This window comes from Arachis duranensis, chromosome 6, assembly GCF_000817695.3.
Source record: "Arachis duranensis cultivar V14167 chromosome 6, aradu.V14167.gnm2.J7QH, whole genome shotgun sequence".
Taxonomy (NCBI): domain Eukaryota; kingdom Viridiplantae; phylum Streptophyta; class Magnoliopsida; order Fabales; family Fabaceae; genus Arachis; species Arachis duranensis.
This window is the reverse complement of record NC_029777.3, coordinates 109621093-109629615: the sequence shown is the minus strand read 5'-3', so window position 1 is coordinate 109629615 and position 8523 is coordinate 109621093.

Below are 8523 nucleotides of genomic sequence, written 5' to 3'. Positions count from 1 at the left end.
AAAGATAATTAATTTTATTGACCTAGAATATTTAAGTGTAAAATATGTTTCCATAAATGGGTATAAGCATTAAATTCATAGATCTGAAAAGAGGAATAAAATTTAATAAAAATATTCATAATAAATTTTAAGAATAGTGTTATATATTCAAATTTTTTTTATAAATTAAGACCAATCAAATTAAATAATAATATTTAAAATAATAATAGTTATAACTAATTTTTGTTATGTTAAATTAATTTAGTTGGACTTAATTAATAAAAATATTTAAATGTGTATCATTGTTTAAATTTTAAAAACTTCTGAAAAGGTATAGGTAATTGATAATAATTTTTAAACTTAAATCAAAAGAGTTTCTTGAATCAGTTAAAAAAGTTTGGTTATTTAATATGATTTAAGTCATTCTCCGTTATCTTTCTACTACTTTTAAATATCGAAAGTTTTAGAATTTTCATTTTTTATATTTTATAAATAAAAAAATAAGTTTAGGTTTTTGCTCAGTGAAAATTATTAGAATATATATCATTCTAAATTATTAGTCTGAGAATGATTAAAACTTAAAAGAATAAAATATTTTAATAGTTTTATTTATATAATAATATTTTAGAATAATTAATCATGTGTTAATTAATTCATGTTGAATTATTTGGTTGAAGATTATTTTAAGTTAATCTATTATGTTTGGAATGTATAAAAAATTTAGTTTTAAGTGGTATGATTACAAAAATAAATATAAAATTATTATTTATATTATTTAATAATAGTACATATATTAATAGGTACTAATCTACTTTACTTATAAATTAAATATTTATAATAATAACAAACATGGAGTTAATTAAAATAGTAAATATCTACCCTTCTAACTAGGTTTTGGATTTGAATATTCAAAATAGCAAAAATATATTGTTTAGGTTATATATAATAAATTACATTTCAGGAAAAAAATTATACATCAAACTTATTCCATATTCATCTTATATAATATAAGGATTTTTTTTGGAATAAATTTAAAAAATCAATTATTTTCTTAAAAAAATTCTAAATTTTAATTATCAGTATTTTTTTTAGATTTATCACACGTCTAATTAAACGAATTAGAAGTTCACAATTTGCCTAGTTATTCAATGAATTTGAGAGGTGAAACATGTAGTTCGTTCATTTAAACATTAGGTGAACGGTAAGGGAAAAAAAAAACAAATAATGGTAATTAAAGTTTTTTTAATTTTTTAGAAAATAATGTATTTTTTAATTTATTCCAAAAAAAATTGATACTTGAGGTTAAACTGAAAAAAATAATTAGAATTCCAAACAATGCACTTTTGATTATAATCATAAACTTCAAAATATTGTTTTCACTTATAAATCATTTTTAGCTTAAAATTAGTATTTTCGATTTAAGCTATTTTCATATTTATACCCAAACATAATTTATTTTTGAAAGAAAAAACGGTTTTTGAAAAACAAGTTCTTTTTTTTGAGTTCCCAAACATGCTCTTGCATGAATTGCAAAATTTTCAATCCAAAACCCAACTTGAACATTGTAGTATTGTACATTGTGACTTATTATGAGATAACAAAGTTTCCGATCCAATAGCCTTGGTCAATCCAAAATCTTTGAGTTGGATCAGAACTTACAGGCTTGTGAGTTGTGAGTTAGCCCATCCAATGATACCTCGTACCTTACCTCTTAAATGTCTTAAGTTGCCAAAGAGCCTTGGTTCTAATGGCATATCTCTTTCTCCACATCAAAGGTCAACGGTTCAAGCTCTAGAGAAAGCAATTGAGAAAAAATGTGATAATATGTGTGAAGAGTGTGTGGATGTGTTGTGTACTTAGAATTGTGGGTTGTCCAATCCACCGAAGTACCTAGGATTGGAAGTTGTCCAATCTACCGATAAAAAAAAATGTCTTAAGTTGCAAAATGTAAAGACCAAAACTCATACTATATAATAGTAAAATATATTATTTATAAACCAACTTGAGTTGGTCAACTTATTCCTCTGTTTAAATAAGTGTTGAAAATTTAAATTTTATTTTGTGTATGCAGTAGTAACTCATTCACCAGCAATAATTCTCAAATGACGTTTAGATTTGTGACGAATTAATCCTTAATCTGTCATACTAACAGAAATCATAAACAAAAAATATTATTTCTAAAATAAAAAATAATATGTACATAAAAATTAATTACTATTATATATTTGTATATAAATATATATTTTATTTAACTTATTTTAAATATATATTTAATATTTCTATCTATATATATAGAGTGACTAATTTTTTGAAAAATAATATATGGCTGTTATACATGAAAATAATATATTAGTATATTATAGGGTATTTGAGTTAGTATAGCGCTATAATGTTCAAAAATTAAGAGTTTGAAACAAACTGATTAGAACTTTGATTCAAAATATTTTTAAAATTTTGAACTTTAAATATTTTTTTATAAAAAGTTGTTAAAAAATTACAAAATATGATTATTTTGTGTCTAATTTTTAGTGAAAATATTATATTTTATAACATACTAAAATTTTGATACAAATATTTTATTATAAATGTCTGTTTTTTTTGTACCGTACCTACTTAACATGTAAACCAATTATACATCAATCGAAAAATAAGTGAAAGGAATCAGGATCCAATAATTATTCGTTGAATTGATAAGTAATACATTATTTTGAACCCAACCAATTAGTTTTAAACTTATAATAAATTGACAAAGTAAATTTTAAGTTTCTAACCATCAAAACAATTAATATCTTATTACTTTGGAAGAAGATATTCTAATTTTGAATTGAGATATTCTAATTTTATAAAAAGATAATTCTATTTACCACGTAAAATAATACCTAAAAACACAAAGAAGCAAATCAGAAAGAAATCTATTGTGATCTTAAAAGAAACAAATCAAATTTTTTAATATTCAACACTTAAATTAAATTTTTTTCTATATATATAAATATCTATAGGATCAAATTATTAGCTAGAGTTCTATATAGTTTTAACAAAGAGAAAAAAAATATGACATCATTGTGTGAGGATGAATTGCTTCACATATTCTCCTTTCTTCCAACAAAATCAATATGTAGGTTTCAATTTCTTTGCAAATCTCTTTATGATGAAATTCATGGAGTCAGATTTAGGATGAACCATGCACAAAGTATGTCTCTAAAAGATGATACTTACATCTTTATTCAACCAAGAATATTTTTCAATAACTTCGACAAGGATGAATTATTCCATTTGTTGCCGCCACTGCTGCCGTCGCCGTCGGCCGGAGAAGAATCGAATTTACATGAGCAACTGCCTAAAAATTCTTTGCAATTCTTGAAAAAGGTAAAAATTCTCGCTTCAAGCAATGGTTTAATTTTGTGTCAAAGTAATAGTAATAAAGAGTTATGTTTATGTAACCCTATAACACAAACATGGCTCCCAATTACTACTCCATCCACTCTACCTGAAAGTCCTTTTCATGAAGCCAATGTTTTCTTCAAGTGCATGAATAATAAGAGTTTGGATTATTTGGATGATTACTTGATAATTTTTATTGAGAGGACACCAGAATGGGGGCAACATGTTATTATTAAATTATATTCGTCAAAAGAAGGTGTATGGAGAAAAATGGAGAATGATTTTTTTGTTGGTCCAATGAACATGAGACTCAATAATTCCGTTTATCTTCAAGAAAAACTGTTTCTGATTTTAAATAGTCCTTCTGTTTTTAAGAAGGGTTCTCGTTATCTTCCACTATATATAATGGCTTATGATTTTGCGGCTAACGGCGAATCAACGACGATAAACCTACCAGAAGATACTTTAAAGGCTTCTCTTGATTGGAATTGTGATCTAAGAATTTTTGAATGGGGGAAGGAGAAGAGTTTGAATCATTCTCTTTGTTTAGTTAGGTACATGAAAGGTTGTTTTATTATATGGGTTTTGATAGATTCAAAGTCAAGTAAATGGAAAAGGATTTTGGAAGTTAAAGTTGAAGAGATAGGGTTGAAGGAAGAAAATCCTAATGTTCAAGGGTTTAGAATTGTTAATGGAAATTGTTTAGTTTTTGTAACCGGGAGAAAAGTGTATGGATATTATTGTTTCAACGATCAAAGTTGTTGGGGATTAAAAGAAATATGTGAACATAAATGGGATAATATTAAAATTGATTTGATCCCTTATTCTCCAACTCTTCGACTTTGTGGAAGCAATATGGCTTGAAATTAATTCAAGTTCTAGTTTTGGTATTGTTTGTTTGTGTACAAGTAGCAGAGTCTTTTTTTTTTTTAAATTGATGTAATTCAACTGATGAATTTAATTGATATTATTTATATTTATATTTAAATTAAATATGATATATATAATTTTAAAATTAGAGTTAAATATTGTAGCTTCTTTATTATGACATCGTGAAATATTTATTTATAATTTTAATAAATTTTTATACATGTATATAAATCAATTTAAATAGAATTAATTTATTTATTAAACAGTGATATATAATATATATACACATGTTTTGGCTCTTGTGGTTGGGACGCTACACTGGCACCAAAGAAGTGGGAAAATAAGATCAAAACATATCTTTTAGAAGATATACCAAATTTTTAATTTTAATTTAAGTTTTCAAATTTAATTTTAAATTTTCAAACATATCCTCTTTATAAGTTTTGGCTTATTTTATTTGTTTGAAATTAAATTAAATTTACATAATTTTGTTGACTTGTCTTGTGACTCTTTTTATAATCTCATTCTTCGTTCTAAACAAAAACAAGCTATGCTATCAAAAACAGAAAGATTAGATGCTAATAATTATTAGTTATTTGAAAAGATCTGTAAATCTCGTGATATCTTACTATATTATTTAGCGAAACTTCACTCTATAATATTTTTTTTATGGAGAGTACTAGCAAAACAATAATTATCTTTAATAACATAAACAACCACCAATCAAATACAAGTATATTACACTCTAATTTAATACTATTCATTAAATTTACTCTTTTAATCTTATTAATTCATATTATTCATACATTGTTCAAAAATGTTATTAGTTTTCTATATTTTTTTTTATTTATCCTTCGCTTATTAAGGAGAAAAAATCAATGGTACGTACAGTTAGATTATATACACACACCCCCCAAATTGAAACAATAATCATGATTCACGAATTTCCACATCAACCATCAATTCGGTAGAATAATATATATGAAATAAATAAACAAAGTGAAGAACAACAATATATAAATGCACTTTTATAATATGAGAAATGAAAAAAAAAGTAACATAATAATAATAATAATAATAATAATAATAATAATAATAATAATAATAATAATAGTAATAATAAAAACCCCGCTAGAAAGGTACACACTACAATATACAATGACATAAACAGGAACTTATACGTTCCGTACTTCCATTAGATAGCTATAAGCAACCACGAAACTTTAATGCATGAGATACCTAATAACAATAATTATTATAATGCATGTGATAGAATTGAATGATTTTAACTGGGCTAGAAATTTAGGTGCAGTAAACTTTATATAAAGTTGATAATTAAGATTCGTTAAATAATAATTTTATTAAATTTATTAAATTACCTAACAATTCTTAATTATCAACTTTTTATAAAATTAACTGCACCTGAATTTTCAGCTTGATCTAATAACATGTTTGAATTTCTATTTTAAAAAAAAATCTAAACTATAACTTGGATAGAAGCCATTCTCTTATATAATTTTTGTCCAAATTATAAATTTAGATTTTTGAATGAAAAATTCAATTGCACACATAGAATTACGGCATTGGAGCCCCGGCGGCGGCGGCAGCGAAACCGGGGAAGGCATGGCCGGCACCAGGACTGTGACCTGGATCCGTTGGGCGGAAATCGTTAGTCCCAAACTGGTCTCCAATATTATTGGAACCTATCATATGGCGGCGCCAAAGGGCCACATTTTCATCAAGTGTGGCTATTTCCTTCTTGTTGTCATCACTTTGCATAATTGGCCTTGCAAGAGCTGAGAAAATGGTTAAAGCAAGAAGAGTAGAAGTGATCATGAACACAAACTTTGAATTGGCCATTGTGTGTATGTTTAGAGAAAGTGGAAAAGTTTTAAGAGATAATTTAATTTGTTGAGATTTGAACAATGTATATGGTATGTGGTAATTGTATATATAGACCTCGTGAGATCCACAGAGCAACGACACGTGTTCATTTTGGAATGAAAAATTATAGGTAAATAATGAAAATACTAAATAATGTGAACAATGGATATATCAGATTTTCAATTTACTAGGTGTGTGGATGATTATCCTAATATTAAAATTTAGGTGGATAATTTAACAGTGTAGTGTGCTTTTATTTTATTGGTCCAATTTTAGAGTCTATTGTTCACAAAAACCATTGTCTATCTAATAGAGTTTATCACAAAATCTATTCAGTTTAGAATAAAAATAATAAAAACAGACAAAAAATTAATAATCCTTAACCCGATTTGATTTAATTTTTTATTTTAATTTTTATATAAAAATATTATTTATATATTAAAATTAACTGCTAAAATAAGTCATAATATATTTTTGTATAAATACGTATGTAGTTATTTTAAGTATATATTTATAGTTGTTTTTATATGAATTTTAATTTTCTTTCTATTTCTAAAACTCAAATTCGTTCAAAACTATTGAAAACAAAATTAATTTTTCTATATTCGACCAAATTGCTAATATAAGGGTTCAAAAGTTAAATACTGAATCCAAAATGACAAAAAAAAAAACCCACAAGGACAAGAACAAAAAAACAAAGTGATGAGGAAGTTGCTGGAATATATACATAGCGGATGGTGAAAATGTAAACCTTGACATGATTATGTCTCCCCCAAAAATTCTCTTTTGCAATTTGTACCATGGATCTTGTTGGAACTATCCCTTCTTTTAACTCTAAACTTAGGTATATATTTCGAATATTTTGAATATTATATTGACTTTATTACAAAATATCTTTTTTCTATATAGATAATTGTTTGTAGATATTTAATTTTAGAGAAAATTAAATTTGTCCTTTTTTTCTAAGTGAGATATATTTCAACAAGAAAAAATATAGAAAGTGAGTACATACAAAAGATATTTTAAAAATAATCATATAGACATAAAAATCAAAAAATTAATCATGTGAATATATTTTTTGTTGAGATATAACCAATATTTTTTATAGAAAGATGATTAATAAATAGAATTATATTATAATCGTTAATTAATAAATTGATAATGATGCATGGTCATTAAGTTTATCGGTTAAAATATTAGCATTAAGAGAGATAAAACGAATTATGATTTATAATGTACAATAAGAATTGAAGAGATAATATTTAATTTGGTTTTTAAATTTATATACAAGCTTTAATTTAGTCTTTAAAATTTTAATTGCTTTTATTTAATTCCCAAATTTTTAATGTATATACATTAATAGAACACTGTCATGAAAAGGCGAATACCACACTAGACTCTGTAAAATGATGTCGTTTTGATTTTGACACTCAAATAACCAAAAAACAATATCATAAGTGGTATTTATTGAATATTTACCTAATAAAATAAGTGATGCGACATCATTTTTAAACTATTTGAATGCCAAAACTAAAACTACATCATTTTACATGTTTCAGTGTGGCATTTGATTGTCCATTTCAACGTTTTTTAACTAAAAATCATCTTAGAAATTAATGTGAGACACGTTTATAAAATTTAGAGATTAAAAATAGTTAATTAAGATTACAGAGACTAAATTGAGACTTGCTTCTAAATTTAGAAACCAAGTATTAACTCAAAATTGAATTATAGTATAACGAATCATATCTTATTCCAATCTCCCATTCAAATACTCCCATCACTCTACTTTAATTTAAAAATAAAAAATAAAATTTAAGAGAAATAATACTCAATTTAGTCCCTTAATTTATATGCGAATCTCAATTTTACTTTTAAAATTTTAACTGTTTTTATTTAATTTCCAAACTTTGCAAACGTAATTCACATTAGACTTTGAGATAATTTTTGACACGCATTAATTTGTATATTACTCATATAAAATTATTTTTATTCGAAGATGATAACTAATCATTATTAAATAATTTTATATATTTTGTTAAATTATAATCTAATAATTTTCATAGGAAAATAACATTAAAGAATCAGATAGATATGCAAAACAGTTAATTATATATGAAGAAGAATAGTGCGATGACAGGTACACCCACCATGCCTTGCATGATAAGATGTTTCAAGGTACGAACCCAACTTTTGACTTTTTCATTTCCAAATTGATTATTGGCTTCATTACACTCTTGAATCCAGATTCCGATCCCTTGTAGACTTCATAGTAGATTCATCAACATACACCAAAAGTCAAAAAGGTTTGAGAGTATATACGGAGTAGATTCTTTTGTATCAATCAAATTTATTCTTAGTTATGATGAGCACACACACCATATAACTGAAGAATAATCCTTCGTATAT